Here is a 16,743-nt window from a genome sequence, read left to right as displayed (position 1 = left end):
ACACTCTCATAGAGTTTCTTTTCCTCTCCTTCCTGATTGTTTGCAAGCTTGATTCGCTTGGATTCTTAAATGATAGGCTCATATAGAGTCCCAGACTTTGTTTACGTGGCTGTGTATTGGTTGGCTGCCTCCTTAAGCGTGAGGAGATATGCAAGAGCAATCAAATATTTCTATGGCTTGTATAAATGATGGTGGATGGCAGAGGAAGTTTGAATTTTTCACTCCTCATTTGTGGTTCAATTGCCAGAGTGTGTATTGCCTGTTTTTCCGGAAAGAAAATAGATGGCTTTGTCACTCAGTATGCATAAACTGTTGGTCTGTTTGTTGTACGCTGTCAACGGAAATGATAGCAATTCTATTTGTCTTGTGAGGAAGACATTGTTACAAAGTCTGAATAGTAGTTTTCATGAAAGGGATTGTTTGTCCATTGTGAAGTTATTTCCCTCAGACATTATATGACATATCTACATGAACCCTTACAAATGCTCAAACCCCTGTCACAATGTGATATGTTAAGAGGCAAAAAGAAAAAAAAACTTGACACTTTTCGTATACACATACACCTCCGTTATTATAGACTGAACACAGTTTGAAACGTGGTCCTGTTATTTCTGCATAGTGTGTGGAATCCAGAGGCAGCATCAGGCAAAAACTTGATACAAGTGCTGGTAATTATGAGATACTCATCCAACACTAATAGTACACCACAGAGATTACAATTTGTCTCTTCATCTAAAATGACAGACTGTCATGCATGCAGCCTGTCCAGATCTACCTTGCAGTCTCATATCATTCCGCACTTGACCCAAACATATATTTCTATCAAGGCGCGGGGAGAATAGCATCCTCCGTTTGGCGCAGAGGAGGTGTGTCCCCTTCTATCTTCACGAGAGAGGACTAGAGAGGGGGGGTGGAGGGGGGTGGTTTGCGGGATACCTCTCTTTTGTTCACTCCCCTCTCTAACTGGTAGTGTTTGACTTCCCCCAGCCAGGAGTGGGTAATTCTGGAGCCCTGTGTGAGGTTGTTAGATCACTGAGGCCCAAGACAGCACCATTCTTTGCAGACCCTTGACAGCAAATATGTGGTAATGATATTGTCTCCTGCTGGGTAATAACACACAATTCAGACTGCCACATACTGCAGTCGCCGGGGAAAAAATGGAGGGGACAGAAAAAAAGAATTACACTGAAGTACTGGAGGAAAATGACAGGAGAAATGTCTTCAACCTGAAGTGCTATATTGAAAAAATTCACTCCTGCAGTACACTGCAGTGGAAACAACTGTTTTATTCTGCACTTCTCAGAGTGATGTGGCCTAGAATACAACAACCATCGCTACCTGGAAGAGGAACAAGGTGGTTTTCTCTTGTAAATGCCCATTTCTGAGCATTTTTTTCCTTTAATATTAGGATTTATTTTTATGGTCACTATGTTTTCACTTGGACATTTTATAGTCTGGCTCCCACATGCTAAATACTGTGGTTAGCAACTCTGGTTGTTTAACAAAACCATGGCTTCAAATGACTAAAGTCCTTTGTGCCCATATAACACACTGCATAGTTTAGCATAAACAGCATTTTCTTACCATGGAGACCTTCTATTGTTAACCAGACCACACTGGCAGCTTCAACCTTGACCTTTGTGTTGCTCCACTTGGTACTCGGCTTGTAACTGTCAACACCATCCATCACTGGCCAATCAGGTCCTGGGATGGGGGTCTGTCCCCCTGCTGTACTGTGAAATTGTGGCATGTGATCCTTAATGTGCGTGAAGTAGACAAGGCCTTGTCACAATGCATCAAGCTTCAGGGGGGCTCCTCTGGGCTAGTCTATTAGCCTCCCGCTGTGCCCCTGGCTGCCTGGACTTATTCCTAGGGATAAGTTGGAATAATAGTGTTATGTCTGCATGCCTCCAAGACACCAGCCTTAGCCCTGCTCAGGCCCAGGGCTGGCTGTCAATCAGAACCCTGACCAGTTAGACAGGACGTCATGCAGCTAACATACTGTAGCTGCTAAGTCCAGAACACCACTGATATACAAACAAAGCATATTTTCCTCCACTGACAGGAATGGAGGCCATTTGGGCATTCCTCAGCTCCAAATGAAACCCCTTCTCACTTCGTCAAAATGATCTTCTCTGGTCCACAGCTAGTGTCCATGATCTTAGATGCAGACATAGCCTCTCTGTAAGAGCGTATGAGCGAGAGAGAGAGAGAGAGTGACTCCCTCTCCTTATTCATACATTTGACTGCCAGAGCAGCATTGTGCAATGGGCTAAAATAAATGAGAGCACTATGAAAAAAGGTAGCCTTGATACCGCGCGACTGGGTGAAAAAGGGAGGCACATTGAAACGGAAGAATTCATCTTTTCTATCAGCCCCTCCGCTCACGAGTTGAACCAGGTATTCAAATGGGTTCAATCTCTGCCGCTCAGATTTGCATAACACAGACAGATGAACTCAAGTGATTGAATTGGGCTAGGTGGAGTGAAAAAAAAGGAAAGAAAATGAATTTCCAAGTGAATTAGGAAATGATGGAAACGGCAAAGGGTATATTATTTATTTTTCACACTGAAATAATTACGGAATTAACCTTTCTTTCCACTGTGACAGCCCTCTAAACCCTCTTTATCACAATGAATTTGATGTACTGGACTCTCTTGGAAAAAAACTTGACTTTTGACGAATGAAGCAGCTTTACATATTATCTCCACTATTTCCTTTCACCACCATACCTGCGTCTGTTTCACCATTGGGCCGTGCTCGTCAGCTGATCTGCATTGGTCGGCTAAGCTCCTCCGTGTTTTGTTGTCTATCAGTGATGTAACACTAATGCTCGTGCACCCTCCCCGTGACTGGCAGTGACCACTATAGAGTCACAACACTGCAGGAGGGGAAAAAGCAATTTCATGGTTCACTCTGTGGTTAATGTGCTGCTGTAATCTTTAGAGAGGCCTGTCTTTTTTGTTTAAGTTTCACAGAATAAAGGGTTGGACTATCGTAAGCTCAGGCCAATTAATCACTGGGCTAAAAGGTGGCAGGAAGCCATCCACTGGGAATGGGCCATGGCGAAAGTGTGTGTCTATTTGTGAGTGCGTGTGTGTGTTTGGTTGAGTTCCTTCAAAAGGAGTCAGTCTTTCATTTTGTTGGTGCATGTGCTGACATCAGCTGGTGTGTATGTATTTACCTGAGTGTGCAGTATGTGCTTTTTTCTTAAAGGGGTGGGAATGGGGTGGGGGCTTTTTGTGTGTGTGTGTGTGTGTGTGTGTGTGTGTGTGTGTGTGTGTGTGTGTGTGTGTGTGTTTGCGTGCTGTGCTCACACAGTCAGGTAAGCCTCTCTAATTGCTGCAAGGTGCATTAGCACTCAGCCACCTCTCCCTCTCCCTCTCTCTCTCTCTCTCTCTCTCTCTCTCTCTCTCTCTCTCTCCCCGTGTCTTTGTTTTTCCTCTCAGTGCCAGACCGCAGGCCAGAAGACAATCAGACCAGAAGGGTCATTTTCTGCAAGAGCTCACCTCCCTCCTCCAAGCCTCGCCGCTGACAGGCTCACGCTCGGCAGGAGCCCTAAATTAACACTTGACGTCTACGAGGCTCAGCCCTGATGAGGCCGCAGAGAGACAAAATGTCAGAAAACAAACACTCCATCATTTTTGCTTCATTTCCTCCACCGTTGGAGAAACACACTCACCTGGAGGGCTGGAGAGGGCTGCGGTGACATTCACCACCCCCCTATCTGTTTCTGTGGATCAGCCCTTGTACCTATTGGTCAAGGTGAGAGGTTGAGACCAAATAAGAATGGAGGGATGCTGAGCAGGAACTGGTAATTAGGTAATCATTATCAAGAAGCACCTGGAGGTAGAACTGATTCGTTTGACACCTGTTGGGTTTGGATCAATTAGCTGAACTCCTCTCCCTTTATTTCAACACATCAACACAGAAATTGGATTACAACCTATAAATATGTAGTGTTCAAATTTGTTAACATGTATGAAATACAAATACTTTTTTGTTTTAGAACAATTTTGCAAAAAAATTAAGTAATTTCTTTATTAGCCTGCATCGGGATTGCATTCATCTCTCTGCCATTACAAAGTAAATGATTTGTTTTCCTGAGCACATCAACAACAACCCTCAGTGGGGATGTGCACAACACTAGGACTCAACACTGTAGAGTAGTATGATACTATTTGAAGCCTACTTCAAATACAGTGCCCCCAGCGAGTTCCGATAGCGCCAGTGTCTATTTTATTATTTGCTTTATCTCTTTGTTGCGTGAGAGTTTATTTGTTTACATGAGAGGGATTGGAGGTTTGGTGATCTGAGCAAATTGCAGCAGAAAGTACTTCAGATGGGAATGACTGTAATTAGCATGCTCTTAAATGTGGAACGCTCTCCTAATGTTTTTGTTTACGTGGGGCAGCTGATCTGTGACTCGGTGCGGGGGCGGCCCACAGGCAGGTTAAAATCACTTGTCATGCCAGAGATCATCATTATGAGCTTACAATTGGTCAGTGTTGAGGAACAATCAATGCAGCGCCAGGTAGACACTCTACAACCAGCCTATGCTGCGAGATTTTGTGTGTAATTTTGTATTTATAGTTGTGTTTTCCAGAGTGGATAATTTGGAAATATGAGTGCGTTTATGTGTGTATGTTTATATGTGGTCATGCTCATATGTTTTGGCTCATATTTTTTTCTTCTTTTTTCTATGCTCACTGAACTGTCTTTCCTTAATCTCTGCATCTACACCGAAGCATATGCTCTGTGACACTCATTAAGAGTCAATTAAGAATTTGCTGGTGTGCCCAGTTATTCAGTCAGTGATTATATTTCACTGGAGGATAATATCCAGGTAAATTAAGATTTCGATTTAATTCAGCCCTGGTTGTCGCTGCATCTCCATTTCACATCATGGAACAATTGAGATCTTATCATGGATTAAAGTGGGGGATATTACACCTAATTTAAAATATGCACATCTACAACTGCACGCACAGCTTAAGCATCCACCATGATATCGTGATTCAAAAAAAAAAAGAAAAAGAAAAAAAAAAGAAGAGTGAAACAAGCGCCTTACCCACAAAACTCAAAAGGCTGTGAGATACAATTCATCAAATTGGCAGAGGAATTCAGGGCGGAAACACTGCCTTAAAGAGTTCTTGAGAAAGATGAAGAGAGGCAGCTGAAGAGAAGGAGACACGAAAGGAGCAAAGAGACAGGAAGTTGGGAAACACTGAAAAAGGGGGTGCCATGGTAGTCAGGTGACAGTGTGACAAAGTTGTGCTTGTTTAAAATGGAAATCTTCCCAGACTTCCTCCCTCTTGCCCTCTCTCCCTCCCTCAACCCCCGTAGAGCCCATTGCGAACGCTAAGCTCCGGCATCTGAAGTGGCAACACTTGAGATGGTGAAAGTGACAACATCTTAACATAAGCTGAGGGGCTAAAGTGAAAGTCAGTGCGAACCCCCCAACCAACCTCTCTTTCCACCCACATCCTTCACTCCCGCTCTGTCATCCCTCTTAACACCCCCCACCCCCCATGCCTGGGCCACTCAGTTGCCATGCTGTGGATGCTTGGACAAGAAAAAGTTGCAGGTGTAGAGCAGCGAGGTGACAACTCATGGTTTCAAAAGAGAAAACAAAAGGTGAAAGGTTGAGAAGAAAGGAGGTATCTCTCTCTGTCTCCTCTCTTTCTATGTTTCACTGTCATCGTTGGTCCTCCCTTCCACTTCCAGTCACAGGTGCCTCCAAACAGAACTGGAAGCATGTAATCCGCCCAAATCCAGCCTCTTCCGAGGAGTGTAAAACCAGGAATGTTCTGTGGGGGTCACTGGATTAGACAGAATTCATGGTGGTAGCTTGGCTTGAGAGGCGGAATTAGAGGAGTAGGGAAAAAAGGGAGAGGAGACTGAACTGGTTTTGTATTAAAATGAGCTTACCAGGTGGTCTCCCTCCCAAAAGTGGACACAGTGTGTCAAGTAATCTGAAAAGCCCCCGGGTGTTTGTTGCTCATTGGCCAGAGGCCTGGTAAAAAGAGAGAGCGAGGGACTGAGAGAAAGCGAGAGAAAGAAGGGGGGCTGGCTAGGGAGGTGGCACTGATGTGGCCATTGAGGCCTCAGTGAAATGTCTGTCAGGCTTGGTTTACCACAATCACAGCAGTGATTAGGCCCCTTTTGATGACAGGTTTAGTTTTCTGTCCATTGGCAAGAAAGTGAAAATGGACAAGGGGGGGTGGGGTGGGGGGTGGGGGGGTTGTATATTAATGTCTTGCACCAGGGAGCTCCTACGTAATTTCCCAGCGGGTCGTGGGGTCAGGTTTGTATTTAGTTAGTGGTAATGATCTTGTTAGGGATCTGAATGGACCACCGTCTAAGCCCATTGAGGACAGCGAGTGTGCCTCCCCATCCCCCACCTCTGCCTGCCTTGTGTGGGCTTACACACCCTGTGAACTGTGATTAATGGACTTCCAGGGCTTAATAACTTGCAAAACAGTATTAAACAAGGGAGGCCCCGGGACAATCGGAGAGGCTACCCAGGCGGAGTAGGAGGTGGCTGTAAACAGTGCCCAGCAACAATTGCAATGCATGGAATTAACTGAGATGGGCCACTCACAATGCTACAGCTGGCTAGTGGCAGGGAGCCAGGCCTGGGAGAAAGCTTCACTGGTGCTTCCAGGTGGCCCAGACCAGGCCAGGCCTTTTCAGTTTTGTAAGTGTTAAAAAATAGAAGGGGAGAAAGGCTACATTTGTGATGGGGAGACAGTGAGAGGAAGCCATTGAGCAGAGACAAGAAAGAGATTAAAGAGCACAGAGAGTGATAAGCAGATAATGGGGGGACACATTCAATGGAACAAGTAATCCTTGACATCCAAGCACAAATATGAAGCCTTTTGTCTCTTGTGTCTAATTCAAGACAGAATGCGTAAAGTGGCAAAGCAAGAATAGTGATCCACATAAACAAGTACGCGGAGACAGATAAAACATACTCATCTGTCTTAAGTGCGCACACATACACAAACACACACGTTTCATCACCAACTTCCACCGCACACCACCCTTCCCACATCTCCTGCTTGTCTTATATTCTTCTTTCCCACCCTTGTGCCCTCTTATCTGGAAACAAATGATCCCAGCATGTAGTCATGAGTACTGATGTGTTCAGACCACCCTCCACTCTGCCATAGATCTTGTCTTTTCTCCCAAGCATTGGTGTGCATTTTATGCCAGTATAATGTATCTCAAATGTGTAAATATAAGCAATGGGGACCACTTGCGCTGAGGTAAAACCACTTTTTAATGGACATTAGATCCGCACTAGTCTGTTTTGTGAGAATGCTTCGTGAGCACTGGATTAAATTAAATCAGTAAAATTAAAACTTTAAAATGTAAATGACTGCTTTGTAGCCAGTGAGAGTTATACTTTTTAACACATTTTTGTAAATACAATTCAGATGTTTAGTTTTGTTCCTGATCTTGTCCAAAAAATAATGTGTGAAAGTATGTTTGAAAATGAATACCAGTTAACAGTGATTGCCATTGTTGAGACAAACACAATGCCAGCATGATTTTAGCAACTGCAGAAAATAGATATTGGCATGAAACAGCAAAACTGCACAGTGTGTGTTCAATTATAGGTAATTATGAAACAATTTGGAAAGCATTTGATTAAAACACGAACAGGTAGTTTCTCCCATCATGAGGCATGCGAGATAAATATTTTTGTTGAACACAATGTAACCATTGTTTTTTTATCCCTTAACCGCTTAAAAATTTAGTGACTATATTAAACTGGAACAATAGCAGAATGTTGAAATATTAATATGTAATTCAAACATATTTGGATTGCTCTTGCTTCAGTAGGAAAAATCCAAATCATCCACCTTGAAAAAAAAAAAACATAGTTTCAACATGTTTGTTTTTGATTATATAAGAGGAAGAAATAGGATAATTGCATGTAAGAAAAAGCAGCACATAGACAAGGCTTATCTGTTGCTGCTGTTTGACATTCTCTCCAGTGTGTTTGGTATTTCTCAACAGTGACTCATCTCCAAATGAGTGACACTGGGGTCATCCTAATCTGCTTTTCCTGCAGATCAGAGTCGAGTTGGACAAAAGCTCACTTTTCCATTCACTCCAGTACAGAAGTCCAATATGTGCCCAAAATATTTGCCCAAACCCTTTACTTAATCAGCGGCTGAGAGGTTATTCAGCAACACAGTCTGATGCTTGTCAAAAACACTTCAGCATCCCTACTGCACAAACTCACTTTAAAGACATGAATTAATCATATTTAGGATATTATACAAATATAGTACAAATCTGTTTTATAAACAGTTTTTACAAATGTATCTATAATTAGACAAAATTATTACCTTTAATGAGCGTGCGTGGGAATACATACTATTGCATTATCTCTCTATCTCCCTCTCTCATCTCACAGCTGTCGCCCATACTCCCCCACCCCACTCACCCTCTCTTGCATCAGGGTGTGGGTGCAGCGGGTGCAGTGGGGGCATTGGCCCTGACGAGGCCGAGGAGGGATCCACTGCTGTGCTAAGCCTCTGGCTCCCTGCTCCCTCCCCACCTCCTCACATCATGAATAATGGAACAGAGAAATACATTTATCTTTTAATAGCCCTGGCCCCCCTGGCTGTGACCGTTCAGTCTGGCCCAAACCGCCACAGCACAGGGCTGAGGTTTCTGAACACCCCCTCCCCTGTGCCACCCCACCCGTGATTGTCTCTCCTCCTTTTGAAGTTGGGCGCTTCTTAGTGTCCTAGAGATGGGTAATCAGGCTTGATTTTGGAAGGGTCAGGCCATCTTTTGAAGGGGTGGTCATCCCCAAGTTCGACCAAGGATGGCTGCGCTCATGATCCGTGCAAGAATTACTCCACTACACAGACATAATCACCAGTTTTGAATTTAACAGACAGAAAAAAGTAGATGAAGAGAGCAACTTTGCTGTGCCAGGAATATTGCAGGAGGATTGTGTAAGAAGATTGTATAATGCAAAGCTCCAGCTGTGTGGTAATTGTAAGGTATTTAACTTTGAATCATTCTGTTACTGATTCAACTGTGAAGCCTTGAGAATAAAATCAAATAAAATAGAATAAAATGAAATAAAAAAATAATATCTAAAATTGCAGAATGTTGGCTGTATACTTCATCAACTTTTTCATATTGCAATAAATATTCCTTGTTCAAACTCTTGCCTCGTTGATAACTATGTCCTTGCATGTATTTTCAATAAACTTAGATCTTTTAAATTACAACACACACACACACACACACACACACACACACACACACACACACACACACACACACACACACACACACACACACACACACCGGCACAAAGAGAGTGATGCACTTCACATTATCTTAATACTGTTTACATATTGATACAAAAACTACATATTTGTATCAAATAAAGACACACTGTCCATCTCTGTTGTCACACTATTTCTAATAAGACACTATGATTTTGAATCAGCCAGGCCCTTAATGCGCTCTGTATCAGTGCACCATAATGTGGGAATAACACCGTCTTTCTCTGTTTAACTAGGATCAGGGGGATTTCGGTTCAGCCTCCTCGTTCTCATTGCTTACACATCTGTATGTATGGGCTCTGGGGAAGGAAAGTGTAGCTGGATACCTTAACCCTCTGTTTGTCTACACTGATTTAAGGCTCAAACAGCTCTCGCTGTGACACCTGCAGTAACAAGAAACAGGAGAGGGACTGAATCACTCTGCAGTGGCTTTGACAGTCATTTGACGTTGAATTAGTTACTTTTCAGTAGTTAGTTTATAGAACAATTATTCACACAATAACAAGTTATTTTTGCATTAGTGTGTAGTGAGTGTTGTTTGTCTCCCTGTAGGAATGGTTTTAAGGTATTACAAGAAATACAATTTTTTAAATTATTTTTAATCTGAGGGACAACAACTTTCTGTAGAATTTATTTAATAAAATAGTATTTTTTATGACATTTTATAAATAAATTCATACAGCTACAAGTGACACATTTGTGTAGGACTTTTATCTTAAAGGTATCTTTTTAAAATAAATAGTATTGAGTTTTTCTTTATTCACTGCTAACCAAAACATGATTATCAGCTATAAAAAAAGTAGTTTTATTGTAACAGTGTGTTAGATAATTTTCAAATAAAACATTTGGGAGCATTAAAGTTACTGTATTTGTTAGTGGCTTGTGTAAATGAAAAACAAAATTAAAACAATTACAATTTTAAAAGATGACCTGAATTACCCTATGATTTATCAGGCAAGAATTGCTGTCATTTAAAAAAAAATAACTTTCAGGTTTGTTGGTGTATTATACATAAAAAGGACTCAAGAATGCCAAAGTACAGGTTTCAGAGATTTTTAAAGTCAATAATCTGTGATCTGTTTACAATGATCTGATTATCACATAACTGAAAAATAGAGGGAACAAAACACACTTGAGAAACACTGAAGCTGACATCACTTTTTCAGCCAACAATAACAAGTTCAAGCACACACTTCTTCCCAACATGCCCCCTCCTCCCCCTCTCTCAACACACACACATACACACACACACACACACACACACACACAAAGCGCAGCAGAACCTAAATCTCTTTTTCTCCATATCCACACACACAACCCATACGGCACCAAACCCCTCTTACCCACCACTCCCCTGCACCCAAAGCCTTCAAGCAGCCCCGGGCTTGTGTAGTCATGCGTCAGTTGCCCGGTGTTGGGGATGAGGCCTTGCTAGCCGTGGCTGTAGCTGGGTCCTAGCCAGCAACTCCTGCTGGCTAGCAGCTCCCTGCTCTGCTCTATGGAAGGCAAAGAAGCTGAAAGCACCATTTATCATCACTTGTGTGGGCAGCATCACCACGGCAACGCTCAGGCTGGCAAATGCCACTGCTGTGAATACTAATGAGGCTCTTGGCAGGCCTGTGTTGGCGTCAATGGGGCCAGGGTTGTACTCTACGTGTGTGTGTGTTTGTGTGTGCATGCGCACGAGCGAGTGCTGGGCTCTCGGAGGACTACAGTAGAGGTAAACAGTCCAAAGGAAATCAATTAAGTGTTTCCACAGTGTTTGGCAAGCGCTCTAATCTTCAGCACCACATTTTAAAATAAGGGCGAAATCTGCCTTTAATACCTCCTCTGCTTTCTGCATGACAATAAACAAGCAGGCAACAAGAAACAGCCGAGCACAGCCGAGCTTGACTAAGTCCTCCAGTCTCTACTTTGAGAAAACACAAGTGAAGTCATTATTCCAGAGTTCCTTAGCTTTCTTCCCCATGCAGTACGCCTGAACTTTGTATCATGAAGGTAAATAACAATTATTTCTTCAGTGTTTTGTATTTTATGAACATAATGTTTATTAGATAGCTGATTGACAGTTGTGAAGTGAATCCCTGAATAGAGGCTGGAAGGCATTTGTGCTAATGTGATGGAAGTATCAGCAGTGGAATAACATGAACTGGGGCACACCTGCCTTTCTGCTATTGACACTAGCTTTTAGTTTCAGCAGGACTTTCACACTGTCACCTGTCAGCGATGCTCTCCCTCTACCTCGCTCTCTCTTTCTCTCTGTTGCTCTGTGACTCTTATGTTAGAGTGATGCTGTGAATAAATTGGGTTGGAGCATGCCTGCTCTGCTCTTTATTGATTCAGACACTTTGATTGAGCAGGGATCTAATCAATTCTTCAGTGGTAGTGAGACGCCAGAGTAAAATTATTCTTAGGCAAACCCTTCAAACGACTTGTCATTAATTTGCCTCTTTACCGGCACTTGTTTGCTGGGAACGAGATGTGTTTTGGGCTTTCTCTGTCTATTAGCGGGGTTGTGCTCCTGGGATTTTCATGGGCTGCTAAGCTTTGGGGGGAAGAGAGAATGTGTGTATTTGCGTTTTGTGTACAAATCTGTTTATGCCTATGCGAACTGGGGGTGATTGGGCACACTATGCTTGCTCATCCTTACAGAGTGACTTATTAGTGCTAATTGGGAAGGACAGTTCAAACAAGCACAGAGGAGTGGTTGTCACACAAGCGTGACATGAGTGTAGAGAGGCAGGCAGTGCCGGGTGCTCTTCCCAGCTTCAGCCCTCCCTTTTCCCAAACCCAGCCCTCCCTTTATCTCCTCCTCCTCTGACCCCCCTCCTGGTTGTCCCTGGCCCCCGGCCTGGCCCCGCAGAGTGGCCACAGAGTGGGCTCTTTGTCTGGACACGGCCATTAGCAGTCAGCGGACTTCAGAAATGTGAGCGGGACAAGGCAGTGGACAGAGGCGCAGACAGAAACACGGCTGTCTGAGACACTTAGGAAGTCAACAGCTGACGGAAGGGCCAACACAAAGGAGGAGCTGCTGAAGCATGGGGAGCGTGATCTGCATAGAATATAGACCTCCCTCCCTTCGGTCGTCCACTTTCCTGGCAAGCGCGTGCACACATCTCACAACACGCAAACATCTACTTACACAAATGCACACACATAAACACGCCTGATATGCTACTGAAGAAGACACACACACAGAGTGCACACAGATGTGAATGTGCTACATCAGCGCCTCCATTAGCTGGTGCAGAAGATGCACTGACACCCACAATATGATAGGAAAGGTATTCCCTCTGCCCTGAACCCTCTAGTTAATGATGAATCAATCGGTGGTGCATCGACACTGAGACCTCTTCCTGGAAAATGCTCCATACTTCTATTTAGCATGGTTTTTGCTAAAAGATGCTAATTCCAATGATTATTTAGTACCATAATAGCTGCAATTATATTCCGCACAAACTGATATAAGGTATAAGCACCAATTAGTAAGTGGTCATTATCTTAAGCATTTGGTGCAGGGAGAGTGAAGTAATAGGCAACCATTCAGTAACCCTTGCTCTGAAAAATGACTGCATAGTGCTTCAGTAATTAGTAGAGCTTGTTTGCCTTTAGTCTTGAAAGTGGGTTGTATATCCACTGACCTGCATTACAGCTTATTGCTTGCAGTCACATTTCCCTATTATAGAGACAGGCCTGCTATTAATGGGCAGCATGAGGACAGTGCCATTTTTTAATTATTTTTTATTTGGTTATGACAAGAGGGAGCTTTCAGTGAAGTAGTCTTTTCTCTGGGAATACTTTGCATTTGCATGTACCTGTGTATAGGTGCTATGTAATGCATTCTTTTTTTTGTTATTTCAGCAATGGATACAAGAGATGAAACCAAATATTGGTATGAGGATGGCGACAAAGTGCGCCAAATAAGCCAAATTTCCATACAAACAAATATTTAATGCCCATGCTGAAAGAGGTGATATCGTGACAATAATAATGGAAAATTCTGGAATATATAAAAAGCACTGTGTTCAAATGGTATATAATGGTGATGGCCTGGGCTCTGTGCTGTGTGTGTGTGTGTGTGTGTGCTTTCTCAAAGCCACGCCAGCAAGGATCACAAGAGCTGTATCAAAGCACTCGGCCACCATGCGAAATGTCTTCTCGCAGCAGGAGGTTGTGGGATTGTTGTCAGCATCGCAACTCTCTTTGAATGTCAGCCTCACTAACAGGGCAGTTGGCCTACATGGCACTGCTGACAACACAGCTACACTTTCAACTTTTATTCTTTAATTCCCCCCCCTCCTTTCTTTTTTTTTTGGGGGGCTCGGCACAGCGCCTCTCAGTGGCAAAGAAGATGACAGGCACACAGACTATTCTGAAACAGATTCACTCGATGCCTTGTGGAAGACACATCGCATGTGTAGGTGGACATGTGTTGAGGTGAACGTCGGGTCAGTGTGTATTATTTAAGTTCGATGTATGCCATGGGCTTTTTTTGTTCACGGTGACACATACAGGACTTGTGGAACATGTAGCCTAATACGCTGCCGAGTACCGGGACAGCTGAGCACAACAGCTTTGCACATAAATCAAGCGCACCCCAACACACTGGGCCTGCCTAATAGATGTTTAACTAAACCCCCTCATTTCAAACAGTTTGACCCCAGTTCGCTAAAACACAATGTGAGAACTCCCCGAGGATTAGGCCCTGACCTCGCAGGGAATGGAGGGAATGGCCCACACTGGCTATAAAGGAGCCTGCCATTGTGCTGTCCAGGCATGGGGGAGGACAGTGTGAGGGAGATACATGCCAGTGGGTGGAGATAGCGTTGTTGTAACGACATCTTGATGGAGCATCTTTCCCACCCACCGGAGCAGCACCGGCTCTGTATGTATTTTAATGAGGCTTTGTGTCTGCCCACATATAGCCCCTCTACTGACAGGGAACGTGTTAGCAACATGCTCACCCTTTGTCACAGCACCCAATCACATAATCGACTGGTCGGCTAGATTTATTCTCTTGACTCTGTGTGTGTGTGTCCATATGTGCAGGGATGTAAATAGTAAGAGTGACCTTTTACAGACACTGCACTGCATAGTTGGCATGGGTTGTAAAGCTGCTGGGGTGAACTACAGAACTCACGGAGCTTTTGTGAGTGCCTTTACAGATCTTGTGTGTGTGTACGTGTGTGTGTGTGTGTGTGCACAGGAATGGTGGAACCTAAACATAAAACTTCAAACTTTAACAAATCCAGAATTTACAAGGGTCACTGTGATGATGGAAGTACTTTGCAAAATGCTTGTCGTGAAGATGAATTTCCCTTTCATATTGTGAGATCAAAATAATAATTTTTACTTTTGAAGCACAGTCTTTTCATTCCAAAGTGCCCCTATTGAGAACACAGTGAATATGTTCATCATGTTGGGGGGAGGATGAGAGGGGGTAATTTTATTTTCTTAAGCTGGGATATGGTAGACTGGAGGATCCAATTGTGTGCCAGGATGCAATTCAGATTTTATTTTCTTAGTTACTGACCTTGATCAGGGGAACTGCAGGGTCAGAGCCTCTCCAGTCTCTATTGTAGGCTCGAATAGAATTTTAATGAAGTGGTACACTGAATATTAAAATGCAGAACTGCTTTCAGCACCCTGTCAGACTACTGTGGCATGTTGAGTGTTCTGGCGGCTAGACATGCAGAGTTCTCCTTGCTTAGAGTCTGCTGCTGACTGGAGAAAGGGTGGGTGGGGATACCAAAGGCATTCCATCCATTTGTAGCAGGGTGAGTCTTTTCTTCCTCCTAGAAGACTACAACCAAGTCTCACCTACCACGAGAGGGAGGGAATGAATGAACCAAGAAACAGGGTTGGGGTGGGTGAAGGTAAATGTGTGATTAATGGATAGTGGGTGGGCGTGGAGGGGTGTCACTTGGCCCACAATTGGGTGCTGTGTGATCCTGAAGGTTTTTCTGGGAGAGTACAATGGTCCATTTAGGGTGCACCCAGTGCACTGGCCCCGGAAGTGCTTCATTTTGTTCAGAAGACAGCTGCACAGCTCTGTTTGTCTTCCCCTGCCTTTTGATTGGCCTGGCATGCTTGAGAGGGGCACGAGTACTGATTGTTTCAAACAGAACCTGGCATGCTATCAGCTGGGAGGATTTTTTATTGGGGGAGAGGCAGGACAAAGTCAACAAAGAGAGCCAGGAGCCAACAGTGGTTTTTTGGAAACGTCCAGAGACAATCTTCTAAGGGAACAAGCATCTATACAGCTCCTCCAAGCCACTGTGAAATATTACAAATAGCAACAAATAACTCATCTCCCTGGTGCAACCACAATCAATGCTTTTGTAGTCAAGTATCCGCCCCATTGAGCCATGACGGCTCCATAACATCAGCAACCATCGAAGGATGGATCACATATAGAGGAGCACGGGTATTAATTATGACACAAACAGAGTTAGTCAGTAAGTGATAATTGAGGGCTGTATGACTGCAGTCATGAAAGGAGGTCACCACGCTGTCAACGCTCTTGAAGCATGTATGTTTACCGTCTGTATTCATGTTTAAATTAGAAAGTCAAATTGAATGCAGCTGAATCGTAGCAATAAAAATGTTTATCGATCAAGGACATTTACCAATGGTTTTACCTACAAAAGGGAAAGAAAGGAAAAATTCCACATAAGCAAACATGAGTAAGAAAAAATAGTAAGAAAAAATACATGGAAAACAGAAGGTATGTTAAAATGGTGACCTGGCACAATTTAAAACCAGAAGCACACATCAGCAAAGACAACATGATCACAACACTAGCCATGATTTGAATAAATCTACTTACTAGTTAGCGTCTGTGGTTACTGCTGGATCTATCAACCTATCGAAGGAAGCTGCATATTTAATGTCACCTAGCTGACAAGCTGAGCCGAGTTTCACCTTGCATTTGGTATCTAAATAGAAAAAAGGGGTTATCCTTTTTGAGTTTGGCTGAATAGAACAGATCCCAGAATTCATTTAGCCATGTCTATTTTTCTTTCATGGCCCTGCACTGAGTCCGTCTATACAAGGATGAGTGAGTTGTGGCCTCGTGCTAGCCTCCATCTCCCTGAAAGAGGAAAGGGAGAAAAGGCAGCAAATAAACAAAAACACGTCTTGGAGTTGCTTTTCCTTACCTCTCCATCCTACTCATTTTGAAGCAGCTGTGCAAAGAATGTCAAAAATTCAGAGTGTCCTCTTTTTATATACCTTTCTGTTAAGTATTTCTTTTTTCCTGCAGGTTCAGATAGAAACCAATGTCTGATGACACATCTGAGGTACTCTGAAACGACCCGGAGAGAAAGGGAGAGCAAGTGTAAAAAAAAGAGGAACAGAATGGGTGTGTATGTGTTTCCCTCTGTGCGTGTCTGCCTTACTGTGCATCCGTGTGTGCGTG

The sequence above is a fragment of the Seriola dumerili genome, unplaced genomic scaffold, assembly GCF_002260705.1.
Source record: "Seriola dumerili isolate Sdu_G_001 unplaced genomic scaffold, Sdu_1.0 BDQW01000149.1, whole genome shotgun sequence".
In the NCBI taxonomy this organism is placed as follows: domain Eukaryota; kingdom Metazoa; phylum Chordata; class Actinopteri; order Carangiformes; family Carangidae; genus Seriola; species Seriola dumerili.
The sequence above is the reverse complement of the archived record's forward strand: the minus strand, read 5'-3'. Positions refer to the sequence as shown.